The sequence below is a fragment of the Synchiropus splendidus genome, chromosome 7 (genome assembly GCF_027744825.2).
Source record: "Synchiropus splendidus isolate RoL2022-P1 chromosome 7, RoL_Sspl_1.0, whole genome shotgun sequence".
Taxonomy (NCBI): Eukaryota; Metazoa; Chordata; class Actinopteri; order Syngnathiformes; family Callionymidae; genus Synchiropus; species Synchiropus splendidus.
This window is the reverse complement of record NC_071340.1, coordinates 22,477,266-22,499,478: the sequence shown is the minus strand read 5'-3', so window position 1 is coordinate 22,499,478 and position 22,213 is coordinate 22,477,266. Positions and strand designations below refer to the sequence as shown.

General features: G+C 41.4%; 1 protein-coding gene across 1 annotated transcript in view; it reads right to left on the bottom strand.

Moving 5' to 3' along the window:
• Positions 1–22,213, bottom strand: part of htr7c (5-hydroxytryptamine (serotonin) receptor 7c) — a 33,139-nt gene that overhangs the window by 2,615 nt on the left and 8,311 nt on the right. The window lies entirely within an intron of this gene.

Sequence of the window (22,213 nt, the reverse complement as noted above, 5' to 3'; positions counted from 1 at the left end):
TTTTTTTCTCCAATCGTTCAATACTTGTGCGCAGATCTGAACTTCCAAATGATTTTCCAAAACGGAGGCAACACAGAGACACAAAATAGCTTAACAAAATTAGAGTAAATCTGAGAGAAAACTGTCAATGTGATACACAACCAGGAACGATGCGTTTTCAGTGTGTTTTATTGTGCTTCTGATCGCAGGGAGATTCCAGGCAATACAAGCTGAAACTGCTGTTAGCTTATCAGGAGTAGATTGTTCCTGTCACAATGATTTCTGAGAGAATTGGCAAAGCTTTAGTTGCAGATAGATAACAATAGCATCCAATATTATTTCAAGAGGAACAGACCTAGATCCTGAACTGTTATTATAATCTAATATCCTTATTCATGATCACATGGCGGCTGACACGTTTGCAATTTTAAGTTCAGAGCACCTCTGAACTCGGACCAAACACAGAGTCGATTCATGGGTGAAACACCACGAATGGAAAAAATTGAATGACTTTCTGAAAGAACAAACTTTTGCATCCTGACAACAAAGACTTCTGCATTGCATGTTGACGTATACGCATCAGTGTTTCAGTGACGTGCTGAAGCTCACTTCACTGTATCATAATGGAAAAGGAATGAGACTAGTACTATCATTATTGAATGTATATTACAGTACATTTAATAATGAGGCGTATCATACTCAAAAACCACTGACAGTGAGACCATCAGGCTGCTCAGTCTGTTTGCACTTATCAACTCGGCTCTATTATTTATATCATGTTAAACGTTCTTATCATGTTATAAAGTTGAAAATCCCACTTGTGCTTCATGTCAAAAACTCATTGTAATGTTGAATAATTGATACACACTGAAAATGTTCACAAACACTTTGTTATTGCAGAAAAGGTGTGCGAAATGCCAGGAGACTATAGCTGTGATGAACAGTTCTAATTTCAATTGGCATGTTGTCTATTTTTGCTGTTCTTGTTTTGAATATTGAAGAGGAGCAAGTCACTTAACCAATCTCAATGAATGGCCCATTGACTTGTTAAAGAAAGAAATATTTGTCGCCCTTTCAGATTTGTTTTTCACAACCGTTGCACCACATAAACACACGCGTCTTGCTTTAAAACTACCAACGCATGTGTGATATTCTTGCTCACAACCATCACAGAAAGGCCAAATGTCCATGCATTACACTTATATGGATAGGTTTTACCAGAGTATTCCTTTATTATGTTGTTGCAACCATATATACAGTATATGCATGTCCATGTGGTCAACTCTGTCAGGAGCCTATTACTGTAACAGCATTCCGTTGCCGGTGAAGCAGCTTAGCAGGTGGAAAGAAAGACATCAATCAAAAAGGCAGCTTTGTGCTCTTAAATAGCACCTGGAGGTGTCAGGGAATTAAAGATGAAGTGAAGTGCCACCGACTTCAGTTCCTTCAAATGTAATAAATAGCTGCTATTCTCAGAAGCCAGGAACAAGATCTCTGTAAAGTGTGGCATTGATCTTTGGAGGCTGCTTTTAAACTGAGGTTTTTACAGTAATGACTTGGCAAAGAGATAAAAATGACTGCCAGAGACGTTTCAAAGCGAGTGGGACGAGGATCAGCTCCTCTAATTCTGAGACTGTTAATTGGAGGTGACCTGTACAAGGTTAGGTGGAGGAGGTGAAGCATCTCCTGGGCTTGTGCATGAATGAGGGAAGTGACTCAGAAGTGGGGTCAGTGTCATGAATGTGTCGAGCAAGTTATTTTATTCAGCCTGCTGCACCTCTTATCTGTCTTTCTATTATTCTATTTTCTATCATATCACTAAAATGATCAGTCTTTTGTCGTGATCTTTCTTCTCCAAACATTCTGCTCCTGTTACTATTCAGTTTTCCTCATCTTGTTGCACCGTTAAGGGACAGCACTGTGGCCGTCCATGTCATTCAAGAACCAATTACAGTCAGGCTCACATCATGTTCAACCTGCCAAACACTGACAGCTCTGACTATGACTCATCATCCTCAGCTATCTTAAATTGAATTACTATTGGCGCAAAACCAAGTTTAACTATGTAGAGTTTAAAAACCACTGGCACCAGTCCAGAGGATCCATTTATCACAAGCTAACTGATTTTTGCAGAGGAGAATCACAGCCAGCTGCAGCCCAGCACGCCTGCCGCAGACTCCCTTGTTAACAGCTGAAAACACATTGTAGTCGAAGCACAGCGCCGCTGAAAAACAGCCAATTATCAGTTGCACAGACGAATCTGACTCTGACCCAGTGTTGCATGTTTGATGCCCGTGGTCGTATTTTAGGTCACATTACTATCTGACCAACATGAAAGCACATGGGCGACTCCAAGCGGGAGTCGTCCATCTTTCTTAAGTGTCATTATTTAGGTGCCCGTGGCAGCTCGGTGAGTGGTGACCCAGGAGAGAAAACTTAATGGTGATTGGGTGAGTGCCTTCTTCTTTTTAGTTTGGCTTTTCTCGTGTTTTTATCCGTCTGTCACTTTGACTCAAGTTGCATCAACATCACTGTGCTTTTAACAACCTGGTTCTTTCTGATGCTTCCGTTGGAATCCAGCTCCAGGCAACTGTGGTTTTCAGGTGAGTGGAGAGTCCTCGCTGTGTGGACTCTGGCCTGGCCTGGGTCTCCTGCAAACTCCGGTTTCCCCCACAGTTCCAAAGCACAGTGGAAATGGTGACTATGCGTGAGGCAGGGTCCTATGATGGACTGCAAGCCTGTCCAGGGTGCCCCGCATTTTTCACATGATGGAGCTGGCGTAGGCACCAGTGCTCCACCAGTCTGAAGTGTTTCATGATGATCACACAGCAAATAGACCTCTTTGCAAGGGTGAAACTATTATGTCGGTCTGCACCCCTTTGTCGTCATTGCTGGTGTCAAAAACAGACTCACTTATAGCTTGCCGTATCAGCGCCATTTCTCATCATGCAGGATGTGTCAGTCTCCGAGTCTGACCCTTTGTCACCACTGGATACACAAAGCATTGCACTACTGAATTGCCTTAATGTCCGTTCACCTGTGCCACACCAGGCATGGAGGTGCCGCGCCACACTTGCAACACTGCACAACATCAGGTGCACCAAGGGCATTTAAAGGGAACAAAGAACCAGCTTTGTGGAAATAACAGCCAGTTAATTCCAATTTTAGTGACACAAAATATTACTTTTCAGAGGTCACTAGATGTCACTGTCTACCGTATAATCTTTTGAACAGCTGTCTCAATGACACTTCATATCAGTTTTAAACCAAGAGCGCTATCTGCTGAGGTGTGAATATTAAGACACTGTTTCATGACGCTTCATCCACCCAGCACAGTCGAAGCAGATTAGAAGTCACTGTGACTTCTACTATAAATAACGCCCCAAAACCTGTTGCTAGAAACAATGCATCTCTTTTGTTTGTCTGCTGATGTTTTTTATCTAAATTACGGACATTTCTATTATCATGTTTAATGTCGATGGAGCAACTTTCCGTTCCTGCGATTTCCCATCTAAGCAGCAGCTTTGCCTTCCTGATCCATCACTCAGCACCATCACCACATTCTCACTCTTGTCAGTGAGCAACTTAGAGCTCTTTATTAAAATGTACTTAAACATGCCAGAGTTTTTGAGAACACCGACACCAGCATTGTCAAATAATGATGAGGCAGCTCCTGGGATGGGGACACTCCTAGCAGCGGGAATCCTTTGGAATACATAATGGATGCCCAGTAATGCAACACTCCTCCGTGAATTCATTATTCAGTAATGAGGATGGCGGTTGTGCTGGTTATTTAGGGTGATATTTATGTCTGAGCAGTGAGGCAGAGGAGGGGCAGTTTCTCCTCTATGACTCATCGTCGCCCCCCCCCCCCACCACCACAACTCATTTGATGAAAGGTTCATACTGAAAGAAACAAATGCCAGCTTGGATGAGTCCGCACACATTTTCACACCTAATTAAAGTTTCAATCCAGATTCCAACTTCAGCTGTGGCAGCGTTTGAACATCAACGCGGTAAAAGTTTTACAATGTGTGATGATGCAGCAAACATGAAAATAGCATCATGAAAAAGTAACGAGTGCTGCAACTGTGTTTACTGCTCAACACTAAAATCATCAAAGGTTTATATGGCAGAAGTGGTTTCTCAGCTTAATTCCCTCTTCGCGACATACTGCTGTTAAAACCCCTGGTGGAGCGTGAGCCATCGTGTCGCCAAGTAACTCAAAAACAGACAACTTTCACGTGGAGGCCATGTTGTGCTTTGCCATGATTTAAGTGTGTGAAATGTATGAAAGAATCATACGACAACTGCGAACAAGATCCACCCAATGTTCACATATGTTCTTTCATTATCCTTCTTTGGAAAAGAAGATTTTTGTGTGATGGCTTTAAAAAAAAAAAAAAAAAAAAAAACACAAACGTGTCCAAGTTAGTTAAGCATGACGCATTCATCGTCAGATAAGGAAGTAAAATAAACAAATGCTTGGGAAACATTGTTGTTTGCAAATACAAATGTTGCATGTGGTAGAAAGTGGAATCAAATTGTTCATTCAAATTTAATTTCTTCTACAAAAAGTTAAAAAAAAAAATTAAAATTAAAGAAACAAAAACAGAAAAGCACAATAGGGCCCCTTTAAATATGATCAAATATTTTCAGTGCTTTTGAATCTTTTGTAGGAGCCTCTCTGTCGAACCATACCTTTGTTGCCCAGCGAGTAAAAACATTCTCCTACCACTAGTGTCACTGATCCTATAATGCACTGCAAAAGTAGGTAAAAGAAATGACAACAGTTAATGCTTTCGGAATAAAAGGTTTAGATCAAGTCTGTGTTCCTCAATGAACATCAATTTCAGAAAATGTCATAAATAACCCATATTGCCCGAGAGGTCGGCTCTACATGAATGTGATGGGGTTTTCCACCGAATCCTACCAGTCTTCTGCTCAGCTTCACCCAACAACAGAGCTGTTCATTTATTGTGTGTTTTTTATTGTGCCAAACTGAGTCTCCTCTACATGCTCGCATGGAGATGACAGCATTTTATTTCTCCTCATTCACGTTGAAGTGACAGACTTCCTGTTTTCATTGAGCTCGAACAAAGAGACCCAGCACAGTTTCAGACACACAGCGAACCAATTGTTCTTCTTCCACCCAGAGTCCCCAAAAAACCTTGACATACCTTTTGGGAGACCGAGGCACAGAACAACCCAGACAAAGGTCGACCCCTGATGGAAAATACTCCTGCTTACATGCACATTCCCAGATGAAAAAATACAGGTGGCATCATATATGCAAAGTATTGTGTCCGATTACAATGGCTATTTCTTCACGCCACGTTATAATTGACGTTATAATGGACTTCCACGGAACCGCAGTCATGATGAAACAAATAGAGCTGCTGGTGATAAATAAAGAAAGTAAATGATTTGGTATACATCCAGTGCTTCAGCAGTCCTCGGGGATTATCCACTCCCTGACAACAGTGCAGTCAAACTAATGGAGAATCTCATTACTTCCGCTATAACTGCCAGCCAGGACAGAGAAGTAAACTTGTCTGTGCTCCGGCTCTGACTGGCCCTTGGTATGCCAAAGTGGTCCGAGCACAGGCCTCTCAGAGCTTTTATATTTCTGAGGATGGGCAGAGTAAAATATTTACAAAGCCAGGGTCATTTCGGGGGGCAGAACGATAAACTTAGAACACTAAAGAAGGGAACAGGGTGGCAGGGAAGTCAAATGATTTTGTTTCCCACAGGAACATTCCATCCAAGATTCCGTCATGAATTTATGATGCCGATATATTTGCAATCATGAAGCCGGGGGAAAGGTCTCCGTTTTAGTTTCTTTCTATTAAAAGTATGTGTCTAAAATTATGTTTGCCAGAGCAAGTCTGAGGGAGATAGTGTGATGTGCTTGCAGCTGTGGTTTAAATACTCCAGAGTCAGTGAGGAGCTCTCCTGTTCTACTTACAAGTGAGAGTCCTTATGAGGTGACTCAACCATCCACATGAACTACTTTGTCTACGATGAAGTAGTAGCAGTTTTGAGCATCTGATCTGATCTTTTCTTTTGATTTGATCTTTTAATCTTGACCTGAAACATGTGTCAAACGAGTGGCTTAAAATGGTAATCTGTGTGTATATGGACCAAAAACAAGGAACAACATCCCCAATATGTGACACTGATTTCAGGTGACCACATAAATAATTTTCCAAAAACAAAGTGAGAGGACGGAAACTTGTGCACAAGCGTTAGCAAACGGAGGACCAAACAGAGCAGTACCACTGGAAACCATGGGGGGCAGTGTTGCTGTTACTCCCCAATACACAAAGAAGGCGTAACAATGGCAGAAATTCTCCATCCTTCAGTCGCGATATATTTAACAGCCTCACCATCCAACCCCTCTTACAACACTGCCTCCGTTTCATCTTTTGTGGTGAGGTACATTTTCAAGACATGTTTGTTTTGCAGTTTTTCATAAACTTTTGACTGTGGGCTGCTCCCCCTGGTGGATATATTGGCGAACAACAATACCAACATAAAGAACGTATGGAAGTATGTGATCAGCGACGATAACAACATTTGAATGGAAAGGGTACAATTTCGTACATAAAGGGAGCATAACTGGGCCAACACAGATGCAGAAACGACTGACTCCATCCCTGTATGGACGGTGGTGGAGAGAGGGGAGGGGACAAATGGCTGTTGAGTTTGATTGACATTTCAGCATCCAATCATTTCACCGAGCAAGTTAAAATGATTGGACATTTTTTAAATAAAATACAGCACTATAATTTAATCCCACAGGTGATGTGTGACATTTCATTTTCCTGTAAGACAATTAAATGAAGATTTAGGGATTTTACGGTGTATGGAAGAATTAAATCGCCTTCCTGACCTTAAACACACACACATAAGATAAAAATGTCCCTTTGTGCAATAAATCTGACTGGTAGAGACTAAAACTAAAACAGTCTTATCGCTACGCCTTGTGTTTCTAATGCCTGATCAAACACAGCTGCAAAAAAAGGGATTCATATTTATTAAATTTTCTCTCTTATATCGCTCATTCGGAGGAGCATTAAATGTTGCAGTAGTGCAGCTGTTTGAACGTCTGTTAATAATCATTTCACTGACAGATGACAAAATGAAATGAAGTGGTAGACTCTCTATAATTGTATCATGGTCAGCCTGAATGTATGAAAATGACGCGGCAGATTGTCTGCATTAAGATTAACCTACAGTTTGAGAGTGATGAAGCTACAGATAAGGCATATTAATATTCAAACATATCTGCATAAACACAGTTGTGATCTGTCACTAACACATTGTACTCAAAGCTGTTTCAGCTACAAGGCCCATTCATTTATTTCCTGTTCTGACTCCAGTCAAGGACAGTCTGTCATCCTCGCCCTGGTCAATATGACTCTTCCATCTCCTCCAGCAAGAAAGTTGTCTCTGTTATTTACCATGATCTTTGGAAATGTCAGCACTTTTTTTGAGACTGCTGTTGTGATCTTTCATCCTGCCATGCTCCTCGCACGTATACCTCCTGACATGTTCCTTTTCTATTAACAGATTTTCCCTCCTGGTGACCTCGCCTCACGTCCACCTCCTCTTTCTCCAATGCAATCCAATTACTTACCCACTTCCCAGCATATAATGCATGTTTGGCCTGTCAACACCGCAACGCACTACACAACATCCTCCGGATTAATTTGTCCTTCCGAGAAGGAAAGCTGAATGGAAATTGAATGAGAATGAAACTACACCTCTTTCATGGAAACACTAATGACTCCCTCCACAACCCGCTCATCCAAAAATACAAATTAGAAATGATTCCTTGTTTATTTATTTGCGTACCACGGGACCACGCTCTGCTGCTCGCATGTACTAAATAGGTCAAGAAGTCTGCTGTAATTCACATTGTTAATGTCGAACATAGCTTTGCGCCAGCAAACCAGCCGCCACAGTGAAGCCACTGTAATGACTCCTCAGACAATGAAGATCATCTTCAGCTATTAGCCGCATGATGATAAATAGATTTCCCCTATAACAGTCAACATGACCGCCCCTTTTCGAGCAGCATGACAGCGCTGACAAATTAGCAAACAATTTCCTCAGATCACAGGAAAGACGGAAATAGACAGGGAACAAACATTCCACAAACAAAAACAACAGGCGTTCCCAGTTAATGAAAGAGAGTCTTTTTTGTTGTTTCATGGCAAATTAATAAATGACAACAACATGTTAACACTATTGGCTTCATCAGTTACAGACCTCTGAACTGATTATTGTTTTGTTGGATAATGATTTGTGTTTACGGACTGAAAAAATTCAATGTGCACAGGGACAAACTACTGTCAGTGGTCCACACATAGTCCCAGCCACTGACCTCACACAACAACTTAGAGCAGAGCAAGAAGTCATTCTGGATCACATAAAGAGAATAATGACAGCTTCACAGTTAAAAAAAAAACCTAGTAAATGTCACTTTTAATTGAAGTTGTGCAAGTTACATGCAATACCACAAGATTAAGGGGGATACTTTGCAAGATACTAACCAGGTGTATCCATACAAAATGAGCAGGGGAATGTTTAATAATGATTGAACAATGTTCTCAAATAATATATTTGCATCTTCAGAAATTGTTTTTTAATTTTAACAACAGTTTAATGTGCTTAAACTGTTGTCTCAAATTTAAGGTTCTCTGGCCTCTGAAAATCAATACACTGTTTCATGAAACCTCCTCAACCCTTCAATACTTTCTGGCTTTGTGTTAAAAACTGCGTTGCATGAGATGTCGCAAGGTTAAATAGCAGCGATATTTCTTTCTTGGAAGAAGCTGGAAGAGATATATAAGCTTCTATTTGCGCCCTGAAGGGGGCAATAATGTGCATTTTGCTGTGCCTGCTCTGCCAAAAAATGGCAAGAAGAAGTCAAGTAAAGCAGGCCCTTGGCACAACAAGGATGACAGTGTTGATGTGACTTCATGTGTGTCTTTTCCTCACCCTCTAGATCTGACCTCAGGTGGGATAAAGATTTTTCTTTTTTCTTAAAATCGTCTACTGCCACTTTAATGCTAAAATTGTTTAGTAGTAATAGCAGTATTTTTCCCTGTCAGTCATGCATAAAGCAATAACAAACTCTGCATTTGTATATGTTTTCAAAGTAGTCTATAATCAAAAAAAAAAGTCAAAAAAAAGTTTAAAAAAAAAAAACACTTTTGTCAGAGGACAAAATTCTTCGAGCATTGTTTTGTGACTCAGAAAAAAATAAATTGTACAGCCATGTATTTGTCACTGAAGTCATCTTAAAACTGAACCGAGTCTAGTGTCTGGCGAGGTGAGCGTCACATCACATCACGCTCCTAGAAATCCTGCGGCAGAGACCACCATAATTATAGTGTGATGTGATCCTCATCCATTAAAATAAATTGAGTCTTAAAACGTAGCATTTCAATGCCACGACAGCTACTCATTATTGTTATTTCATGCCACCTAGCAAACACACTCATAATGATGCTGACATTCAAAGCCGAGTCTAAAAAATGGGCGAAAACAACATTGAAGTCTTAAAGGCACGACAGTGTTGTTGTTAATTTCTTGGCATTATTTAACTTGTTTCACCTCGAGAGCCAGTTTTACAGATGCTACGATGATGGGATAGTCAGCCTCTGTTGTGCGTGAGATCTTAATGCAATTGATATTTAACAAACACCACTGCGTACATGACAATTAATACGTCACCAGCGAGGACCAATTTAGCGACAGTGTCAATGTCAAGCGCCCAGCTGCACCAGTTGGCTGTGACTACACGTCAAAAAATGCTCAGTTAATGCAGCGAAAATGCACACGACTGAAAGCCTCCATATAGAGATAAAGGCTGTGTTAGGCTGTTATCATGCTCTTGAGCTGCCACACGTTTGTCTCCGCAATGAACGATCGAGTGTCACACTGACAAGAAAAGTGTGACGTGGAAGACAACCACCCACTATTTGTCTGCCGCCTTTATTGAGTCGTTGAGTGGACCTCTCTCGCTCTTTTATCTCGGTGTTAGCTGCTTACCCAAAGCTCGAAAAAGAAGGCACAAAGTTAATCACCCCAGGGTTTGAAATGTCTAAACTGCTGCTGCTGCTATTTTCTGTCACTGCTGACTGTTCGTTCTGGTTACCACAGCTGCAAAGCTGCAACACAAGCTGGAACATGGCTTTCTCAGTGCTATAGCTAAGACCTACGTGCAATACGGGTGATGAATACAATCGGAATACGAGAGTTCGGCAATCCCGTATCAGTTAGTGTGAGGGAGTATGGGACCTGGGCAGTCTTGAGGTGCAGCCGAAGGAAAAAGCTGTTGAACCACAAAAAGCCTCCTGAATGGCAGGGCACTTTAAACATAGACTGTCTGAGGCAGCTGTCTCAAACTGACCCTCAAAGGGCCACAATTGGTGCAGGTTTTTGTTCCAACCCAGCAAGCATACATAGGTTAACCAATCCTGTGACATTGGAACAAAAGCCTGCACCCACCCTTTTGTGGATCAGTTTGAGACCCTGGTCTGGGGTGAGAACCAGCATCTATAACCAACATGTCGTGGAGAGGAAGAAGAGGGCAGTACAGGCAGTTACGGTTGGTGTCAGCCAAATGACATAGGCAAACAACAAGGCAATGAAAGCGTAGAACTGGACCGACATCTGCCCGGGAAAAGGTGGAATTTGTTCATCTCCAGGTTCAGGTTTTGTGTGAATGATTGTCAGGTGAACTGAGTCAGACATGGACCAGTCAGGGGTCTCCATATCTGATAAGTCCAACCAAGGTGGTGCCATCAGAGCAGAGTATTGATCAGTGGTGCAGCTGTTCAATGTACGGTAAAGAGGGTGGGGAGCTGAAGCAGCCGTGCAGGGTGTAGTTGGGAATCAGAGGAATGTTTCCCAGGGTTGAAGTGCTGCTTCCTGCCTCACAGGAAGTCTATAATCCATCTGCAGTGGGAGTGTGGTACCAGCAGGGAATGATTTTCCTGCAGAAGGAGTCATGGTGTCATGGTGTTGACTGCGGATATGGAGTCTATAACAGGATCTGGCAAAGGAAAGGACCTTAGGTGCTGTGGGGAATGTGGGGAGGTCCGAAGGTCTACAGATCTGCATGCTCTGTCGGCAAACAGCAGGTGTTTGGGTTAGAATTTGAGTTCTCATTATTCCTGAAAGATTTTTTTGTTCTGAAAGATGAGGGAGGGAAGGATTTCTGTCCTTCCTTAAAACCCAGCTACCAAACTAACCCTGACTGTTTCGCAAACGTGGGTTGCAGATTCATCATCTAAGTAAACAGAAACTGTTTCTATATTTTTCCAGACTTTTTGCCTTAGTATATGAGCCTTAGTTCAGAAACTAGCGTTTAGGCTTTTGTCATTGTAGAGCTGTTGCATACCCTGCAGTATCTGAATCTGTTATCCACCAGAGCAAGGTAAAGTAGTGTCTCCACCGTGCTTGTCCCACACAGTAAAACACAATGATCACTCTGATTTCTGACAAACAATTGCATTTATTTGTCAGTTATTTGAGTAACCGTCTTTAGCATGATGCTTAACAGTTTTGCTGCAAACTTTCTGTTAATTTATTTAAATAAATGAATGAAAATCGCTTCTTTAGCAGTTCACTCAAGCTGCTCTGAATGCCTCGGGAATCAATATTTTCAAGTATCGCACTGGCACACACCGCATCGGGCCTTTTAGTTGTGCTTTTCGATCTGTTCATTTCAGCCACTCTTTTCAGCTATATTTGTCAGTGTTTATCCAATCTATTTCGATAAATAAACACTTACATTGTTGTTTTCTTCCAAAGCTCTTCCATAGGAGCGTGAGAATCAACTGAGACAACAGAAAAATAAATCCATCATCGGTGATGTCTATTGTGTATCTCCAGTAAGCTTGTTAACTTTGGCAGAAAGTTACAATGTCCATCTGTTTGGAAGGTGTGAAGCCTGTTCACCTAGAGCGCCAAAGGAAACTGTGATGTCACTGCCAAACCGAGTAATGCCAAAACAAATGAGATCTTACTTTAAAAACACTAAAATAAAAGTCATATTCTACGACAGAAACTTGCCAGGGGCCATTCCTGTGTGTCGCTGTAGCACAGCCGACTATTTTTCTGAAGTTTGAATAGACTATTCAGCAGGAAAATTTCAGAAATTGCCAAGTTAATAGCAGTCTTTTTAAAAGCTTTTCAGTGGGGCGGTCTCCTGGGTCTAGAGATGCCGCAGCAGTGCCCCTGCCGGTCAAGTTTTGAACCATTGTTCTCAAAGCAAAGTGTCTCCAGTTCAGATGAAGTGAATCCCGATTCAGTCATTATTAAACACAGTTCGCTTCTCCTTTCAGCTGACTCCTCAGACTCGAGGTCCCCGCGGACTGTCCACCACATCATCTGCCTTCGTCTTACAACACCGTACCCACTTCTTCATACCAATAATAGCCACCGCGGAGAGCCTCCGTAAGATCCTCTGGGCTTTCTGATACTTTTAAAGCACTCAGACGAATATCTTGGAGAAATCGTCCATGGCTGTTTAACATACAGCGGTGCGTGGCTTCGGTGTGGCCTCGACTGCATTTGGGGGAGAGAGGCTTCAAAAGAAGCCAAGAGCAGCATCCAAATGATTGGTAACAGATGGATTTGTCATCGCCCTGGGTTTTATTGATGTGAGTGCATCCACCCACAAACTCTCATCCCTTTCATACAGTCTATGAAGGTGTATTGTGCCAACTATCTCAAGTGTTTGTGTCTTTTTTGTCTGAGAAGTATGTTATATTTCAACCTCATAAAGCATGGAACTTTCTGCTCAAACACATTTCACCATAAATAGGAGTTGGTAAGTAGGTATGATAATGGAAGGCCGTGTTTGAGAGTGGATGGAAAAGACCTTGACTGGGCTTTAAAGTTAAAAGCCTGAGTTACTCATCCGATTCGCCCGCATCATTTACTCATAAGAAAATGTTTCTGTATCACGATAAATCGGAGCACTTCTCTTTAAACACGTTTTCCCCAAAGATGCTTTTGATCACGCAGCTGATAATCGTCTGCCGCTCTCCTCAGAAAGCCTCGGCGCAGACTGTTTTTAATTGTCAAAAGAGACGTTCGGCAATCTATTCAATCATTTCTCACGTTCATAGCGTGTCTCCACATTTTACCGTCTTTCGCTTCCTGCCACATTTCTCACAGGCTTTGATTGTCTGGGTCGTCATAGTGACAAGATGAAGGGAAAAGGCACCGTCCTTCTTTTAAATGAACATTCAGGAGCGTTTCTTTTGCGCGCACACAGCTCACAGACGAGTGTGAGCTTTGATGCTGCTGCTGTGTGTTCTGCGCGATGTTCTGACATGGGATTGAGATCAGAGAGGTTGAGTGTTGCACATCTTGCAGTGGAAATTGGACAAGTTTGCTCACATGGAATCCAACTGTGCAACTAGTGTATGTGTGCATGATGATTATCTGATGACATCACTGACAGACACGGGAGATTCTTTTTTTTTTCAACTCACTTTTTCATTCATCTCGTCTCAGGCCTTTTGGATTAAAGCATAGTGTTGTAGGCAAGACCAGCACAAGAGACCAAGACTGAAACCAAACTCAAGACAGAACACAGACGTAGTGATGGGTATATGCGGCATCATGAAGCAATATTGCAGGGTTGATGAAACACCCTTCTAATTTTCAGAGGCCACTAGATGGCACATATTTCTTGGTTTAGAAATGATGTGAGGTCAAGTCCAAACATTTTACAGCAGACAGTGCCATCTAGTGGCCTCTGAAATCAGGTCACTGTTTCATGAAACATCATCTACCCATCACTAGACAGAAGCATCGGTCTATTGGCAACATGGATGCACACATTTATTTCTTAGTGACGAAGAAACCCTATTCATTTTTCCAAAACAAAGCGAAAACTGACGCACTATCATTGGAACAAATCTTTGGAATCAATACTTTAGTATGATCGATGACTGTCTAATATCCAGACCAGACCATCACTGAGGACCTCAAATGGGAGCCAACCATCAGGCCGTCAGACTGTTGAATTCATGAACAGCCTTTGTTGTTTATTTTATTTTATTTTATTTTATTTTATTTTTTCTCTCAGCGCTTTATTCCAAACACTTTCCTAGTTGGTGGGCTCCCCACTGACCATGGCAGTAAATTAAATTCTGATTCTGAAAAGGCAGATGTTTTTTCCTAGATGATTTTAATTCAATGAACCCGTTGACTTATCAACTTCATTCATTCATTAATAATAAGACTAATAGCTTTAATATTGCGTAAAGACTCCTATGTTGAGTGTCTGATGCTGCAGGTAAAGGACCTCCCACTGGTCGTCTGACTTGGTTCAGCTCAGCAATGAACTCATGACTTGTGCTAGTTCAGTCTTGCATAATGTTATGATCTTCACTAAACTTGTACTATGTTGTATTTCTTCTATTATTCATAGTCGATTGCCGTGAAGCCAACTGCACGGATCATGTTCGCTTCAACACACAACACACTCACAGCACTGCTGACACCAGAAAGTCCATGTAAAAATTTGAATATTTCCCAAAATGTCAGAAAGTTTCTTCTTGTTCAAATTGACGCTTCACCCTATTTTCGGGCAAAACTATGGCTTCCACTTCACAGAAATGATGTTATGGTTTGTAGGCTCTGTGTCAATTGCTTTAACATTTCAGAATCCCCTGTTTAGGTTTTTTTTTTTTTTTTTATTGAAGAAATAGAAAACTTAGTCATTTTGTCAGTCATTTAATTTCTTCCTTTAAGGGAGAAGAATCATTGTTGCATGGTGAAGCCAGTATTTTATAAGAAAATATTCAGTATAAATATTCTAAATAATGATAGGAACATAACAGAAAAAGATGCAAAGTCGAGGACAAACATAAAATTGTATAATAAAGTGAAACGCATCAGTGTTCTTCAGCTTAGCAGCACACAGCTGATGCATTCTTTCATTGTGTTAAACTACCAGTTTGTACATGTGATTCGCTATTACAATGAAAACATTGTAAATGGGAATGGCAAGAATGCGAAACATGAGTGTTGTAAAAAGGAAATGCCATTGGTCTGATGAGTCGTAGTCACACGTGGCCAGTATTGTCCTTTGTATTCAGAGAATTATGCCTAGAGTTTAGATGGTTGTCTTGAATTCAAATGACCGTTGAGATAGGCTCCAGGTCGAGATAAAATGGAAACCATGTTTTTTTAAATGAAAACAAATTATTGCCACATCGCTCACCATTATCTGCAGACGTTTTTAAACAAATTAATTTTCCGCTAATAGTAAACTAAAACGGCGAAGTGTCAGTAGCAACATTTTTTCACAAAGCACCACTGGGCTTTGGCCCAGGGTCAATTGGTGGTGTGACTTTCTTCAATGAAAGAAGTGTTCTGTGGCTTAAAAAAGGTTGAAAACAGCTGTCAGTTCATCTTACTACCAGCAGGGATTCTCTTCTCTTTAAAGGTAACAAGAAAGTCATCCGATTTTGCAAAAAGATCCCTTTTATCTGACTCATAGATAAAAACTGTGGGGCATAATTGTGTGACAAAAACAACCATTTTTTTTCTATTTCCCAACAGTCTGGCTTATGTGTTGTGAAGTAGTGACTTCCATGTATTGTCCTCTCCTCCACAGAGTTATTTCAGTTCTCTCCGGGCCTGACAGTAGTTTACATCAAAGGACGGATCCTCCATTAAATCTGAAAAAAGAAACACCATCGAACGGCTCTTGTTTTTCTTCATGCTCTTGTATCTTCTCAGCACTGCTAAATAGTGAGTCCATTCTCCTTGCGGATGACTCAACCTGTTCCCCTGTGCAGCTCAGGCTTAATTACCCACCGGCACCCAAATGAGTAATGTCATTTTGTAAGATGACCACAGTGTATTTTGTCCCGTGATTCAGCCAGAGGCCGGTGGCACTAAGCATGATGGGTTCAGGTCGGAAGCTAGTCCACTTACTTCTAATGCATTTGGTAACTTTTTAGATTAACATAGTGCTTTTACGGTACATGTACAAGAACATGCTATTTGTCATGCGGTCTCCAGTTGAGATGGTGTGAGCTGGCATGTGTGAAAAGCCCCTCCATGTTTGTCACCTACCTTTAAGACATGTCACACTCTCAAAGGACACCTTGAAAACTGGGCTCCCAGAACCGAAATATCTTCCAGTTCTACCCGTTATGCTTCTGACCTTTGGAAAAAAGAGTTGCCACGGATACAGAGGATGCGCCCTCCTGCTTTGCATTCCCGCCACAGCGGAGATAATACAGCTGCACTTCCTATTACAAGTAGTGATTTTGTGGCTCTGCAAATAGTGAATGACAGAAGAATAAAGGATCATCGGAGCTTCTCCGAGCAAATGCAACGGACTATTTTCGTCCGTTCTTCGCCATTTCACTGACCCTTTTTTTCCCAAGCACGGAAATATCACTGACTTCCTGTCGTCAAAACTCCGGTCCAGAACACGTTTTGGATTCTTGTTTTTCAGCCAAAGTAATTATCCATGCCTCCAAGTAGGAGTAGAGCAAATTAAATTGAAATTTTACAGGGAAAAAAAGGCAAGTGTTCAGCCCAAAGTGGAATGACTCATTCCCCTCGTGTTTCATGGAGAGGTGCATTACACTGAATGAAGTATGCACAAAGAAGCTGAGGTTCTTAATGACAGTTGTTTGTGCATTAGCTGTCTTTTCTCGTAGCAAAACAACTGAAATGTTGCTAAGGGCACAAGGATTTCATTGAATTTTGGTGGTGGGGCCCCGGAGTTGCCACTGGATTTAAGAAACACATTAGTCCTGTTCACTTGTGTGTCTTCTAATTCGACCGTATCAATCAAGACACAAAATTCTTACACTTGTTTTTCAAAATTGTTGCTTTAATAAAAGTGTTTGATGATTTAAGGTGTTGTTTATAGTGAACTTTTGGTGACCTTTCTACGGCAAAATATAGTCGCAACAAGATGTAAATCTGTACTTTATAGTGATTAATTACAGGCTAATATGTTGCCAAAACACACATGAATAAGAGATTTATCAGCGGTTGTGAGCAGAGGCAGGTTGAATGTTTCCGCCTGTCCAATCACAGCCAAGTGGGTGTCGTTGCGGCGTGTTGAAAAGAGTGAAAAAGAAGGTAAGATAGGAAGTGTATGCCAACCTTTTCCAAGAAAACAATCTGTCATGGGAATCTGAAAAGGTGATAATTCCTGAACAAGTAGACAATGTGGTTTAGTCCTTATTGTTCCAACTTGTTCCACTAAAAAAGATAAGATAAGATCAGTCACTTCGCAGTTTCATTTGACCCTTCTCAAAAGGCTATTTGGTGGTCTGGTGCACATAAATCCTATGAAAGTAAACAGTCATGTCTTCCCTGATATTTTATTAAGGTGGATGTAGTTGGGGAGATTTCTGCTCCTGCGTCAATGCATTTGATGGCCATGCGACAAAATGTTGCCTTAAACAGCCCACATAAAAGCAACAATGTATTTTAACACATCAATGTTTTTCTTGTATTTTTGGGTTCAGAAATGAGCTTTAACTCTGTGTGACAAATAATAACATACTGGCCTTTCATGACAGCAAAAACCACAACCAAAAACCTCCCTAGCAAGTAGGGCTGAACGATTAATTGCATTTGCGATTACACCGCAATGTGATAAAACGTGATTTTCTAACCGTAAGGCTGCGATTTGACTGGTCACGTGACTTTCATGTTGGTGGCGCAGCGCAACGGTGAGCTTTAGCCATTGAGCTTTAAATTACGGCTTTAGCCTATGAAGGTAAAATGGGTGCAGAAGTGGCACATACCCGTAACACAAGACTCGTATCCATGCGTCAGAGGCACATACGCGTAACTGCACATTTGCATCCGTAAACCCTGCGGTACGTGCGTGTAAAAAGAAGATGTACATTCATACAAACACGAAAAGCAATTTCGCCTTCATTTTCTAAGTGCACAGATACAAGTGGCTAAACACAAGTTCTTGAAACTGCAATTGGACACATTGCTAAGTTTTCCACCTCAACCACCGCCAAAACGGGTGCATAAGTTCCACATACTCGTAGAACACGATCCGTATGTGCGTGCACCCTTTTGCACCTCTTCCCGCACCTGTAAATAAAAGTAATGCGCACTGGTAGAAGTGGCGGCAATACGTGCCTGTTACTCCATGCACGTTCCCGGTAGTCACGTGACGTCTATTGTCCAATCGGCTTTTTTTTTATTATTATTATTATTATGTTCAGTGCTTAAAAAGTGCAATCTACGTTTACATGAAGAGAGCCACATATTGGTTTGCATTATTGTTGTAATATGCACTTTAGATTGTGTGATTTATCAGTTTAGTAATTCTACAGTTGAAACTGAAGTAGACAAATAAACCATCTTTCATTTAATTCATTCTTCATTTGCATTTATCTTAACATAAGAATAGCATATAAGGAAGAACAATTATATATACTGAATCACATATGGTTTATTATAATACAGATTGATTTATAAGTTGTGTTTGCTGTAAAATACATGAGAAGAGGACCTTGAAAAATAATCACACATTTAATCGCAATCGCAATATTGAGAGAAAAAAATCGCAATTAGATTATTTTCCAAATTGTTCAGCCCTACTAGCAAGCAACAGCCGGCAGCATTGATCAGCATGGACCGGGCGGCTCGGGGAAGTAAAAGGGATGTAATTAGATTCAGCAGCAGATGATGTACGTGGCAGCATCAGATATGGAGGTGGAATCCATGTTCCTCTCCGAGGACAGCGCGCTCCAACACAAACAACTATGACTGATGAGAGGAATTTTAATCATGGGAACACATTCAATGCTGTCTTTAGGAGAATGATCATTTGGGTGATTCAGACTCGCGGTGCACCTCAGAACGATGAGTGCCTTCAATGGAACAACTACATATGAATTATGTCACATGTTGTCTTAGAAGTCAAATCAACAAGAGTCCTTTTACAAACACATGCTGGTGAGTTTGACTGCCTGCGGCGCAATGACCCATTTAATCGGCTGTCTTGTTGTTTGTCAAGCTCAAGGGCGATTTGGTAAATTGGCCGAGTCAATTTGTTATTTCACAGCTTGAATAAAGGCTCTGGAGGGTGGACCCCGAGGTCAGTCAACTTTGCAGTCTGCTCGCAGAAAGAAAACATGTAGCACGTGCCTCCCACACGAGGGACTTTACCTAAAATCCTCAGTAAATGTTTTGCTTGTTGACATGAATGAATTGAAGATGCACAGGTTTTCTTTTAGGCATGACTAGAAAGGAGAGGCTTGTGAACAAGTGCATGAGAGGACAGATGATGTGTAAGGGATGCCAGATGGTTTGGAGAGGAGAGACAGTGAACAGCAAAGAGATGCCCAGGGGTCACATATTTAGTGGCCCTCATGAGGTCAGAGCAAAACTGCAAAAGAAATTCTAAATCATTCATTACAATCTGAATTCTAAAGCTTCTCTTAGGCATTCACAGTTACATCAAAATGTTAAATCAGACACTGTTATCTTCATAGTATTTTCTCATCTGCCTTGTCATAGTGCCTATCGATCATATAGACATGACATGCATGACCCATAGTTCTGTACTTACCATTAATATTGTGGATAATAATAGACGCAATAAAATGCGTAAAAATGAAATATTTAATCAGATAACATAGTTAAACCATATATTGTCACATTTTTTACTTGTTTTCTAATATGCTATGCTAAATTTAAGACGTGTTCTTCTGTCCTTGTGGCTTGATGGCCTCTCACAGCAGTCACAGTATCTCATGTGGCCCCTTCGGAAATTTAGTTGGACACCACTATGTTGGACGAAGAATGTTGGGGATGGAGGTACCAGGCAAATGACAAACAACCAAGGAGTTTCCAGGATGTGATAAAGGAGGGCTTTGGTACCGCTAGGGAAGTTTAGATGGCAGAGTCTGAATTGCTGTGGCGACCCCTGTTGGGGAGTTCCAAAAGACAACATAATAGCAGCATAGGGGGCCACTGCGCTGGGATTTGCATAGACGGTGTTCACAGCTTTTTTCGTCGAGCAGGACTCTGCCCTTAAGTAGCACCATGAGGAATGTACACTCAGTTTTTATGTTCCCCGTGGTCAAAATCTAACCCTCAATCAGAGGCAGAAGAAAGGATATTGAATTAAAGGTGGGGACGTACGAGGAAGTCGAAGACCAGTAAAGGAGTAGGATTTACCATTGAGTATGGAGATACATTTAATATGCAAGAGTTCACACTTTCAATCACCCACTAACTATAGTACAACATCTGACTGTCACATTCCATTTAGTTTCATCTTTCTCGCTGCCAGAATCCTCTGTAAATATTAATTATGTTCTGCATCAGACTGTTTTAAATATCAGCCCCATGTGTGATAGAGAGTGACACCATTGGGTGCTGAGGCTAGATCCCCGCCAGCAGGGAGACTCGCAGCTGTCCTAGCCACATGGCACGTAGCTGCTGATAGATTCAGAGACGAGAATGCAGAGATCATTTGATAACTGACAGATTCAATGGAAAAAATGGTCAGACAAAAGAGTTGGGCTTTTGCCTTCACTAAAACAGCAGAGCCAGGCAGAGGTAAAAAAAAGTCTTTCTTTGCTCGGACACAGAAAACGCCACCCAATCTCCCTTTATGACTTCATCACTCTGCGTGCAAGGCCAAGTCAAACACTGACCTCTGCCTCATGCCCACTGGAGCAATGAATTGGAGAAGGTCAATACGGGAATTTCCAATTTCCAGAATCTCTCCTCGCTCAGGAACAGACACAGCGGCATCACTCAGGAGCGCCACGACCTTCACTGAAGGGCACAGGCTTTTGGCCAATTCTGTCAGAATATCCAAGGGTTTCTGAAAGACCATGTCACCTGCAACCAAATTTAGATTTGTTTGCCTCGCAAACAATCCGGCCGCCCACTTTTATGCTGCTGCTTAATAGTGTGTGTTTCATTGCAGACGTCACATCTATGTCGATTTATGTGCATGAAGCCACACTGATAACTGATATGATCTTTCATGTTTATCATCAAACGTTTTTTTCAAACAGACCCCGAAAATAAGCAAGGAATAAAAATAGATCATATGAACTGGGTTTCTATGTCGTAGTCTGACCTGTAATAATTCAGATCCATTTCCCATGGGTGTTGGGTCAGACTTCTGAATGTCACTGCAACAGTTAGGTGCCGAGTGTGAGGCAGCCACACTGAGGATCACCTCCTACTAGACAATGGTTCTGTGTGGAGAAGGGCGTGTTGAGGTGGGAGGTGGCGTCAACACTCAACCTAATTCCGATGTCGTCAGAGGCTCCATAAAAATGGGGCAGTTTCAAAACGATGCAGAGTGTATGTCAGGCCTGCAGTAGGCGTTGTAATGCGGAAGACAGCAAAGTGCATGTGCATACAAGCTTGAAGGTTGTGCACTGTATTAGCAAGGTGGGCGGTACAAAGTTGTGTTTGATCCTCACGTCACCATTTAAAATGGTGAGTTTTATACTCGTGTTTATTTTTCTGTTAGAACTTTTATTTCACTGATGCAGTCAGGGACACCATTAGTCTTTTTTTTTTTATCCCAGCAGTGTCGGACATGCTATAGAGTATCAAGTAACCTTCCTGGGTATTGATATCAAGTTTAAAATTTTAGCATTGTGACAACCCCTACCTCTATAAATGACTCATAGATATACTGCCTCATGAGACAACAGAGTAGGAGATAGTATTTCCAGTTTCTTAAGGGATGAAACATGAAATTTATGAAGTTAAGAAATTATTTAAGCACCATGTGGACTTTAAAAAAACAATTTTAATTCTACATGGGGAAAAAACCCAGGACCTCAAACTGCCATCTTTGATATAACATCATACCGATGCAGTGTTTTTTAGTTTTTTTTCCTGCTAGACAGTTCATTTCACAGAAAAAGCACGAGCGCAATTTGCTACAACCATAAACATACCCTTCAAATAAATCGTACGACGTAATGCCATCGGAAGTGATAAGTACTGACTTCTCCCTGCGGCTCCATATTATTACTTGCTTCCCATTTCCTGAATGCTTTGAGTTCAGATAATAAATAAATACGCAACGTAAAGATGCTTCCCAGTGTGTGTTTGTGTGCTCACTTTCACATCCCCGCCGAGCGAGAGCCTATTGTGCGAGTGACTGCTAAACGCTGGCCAGCCCTTTGATGAATAATAGAGCCTACTTTTGTAA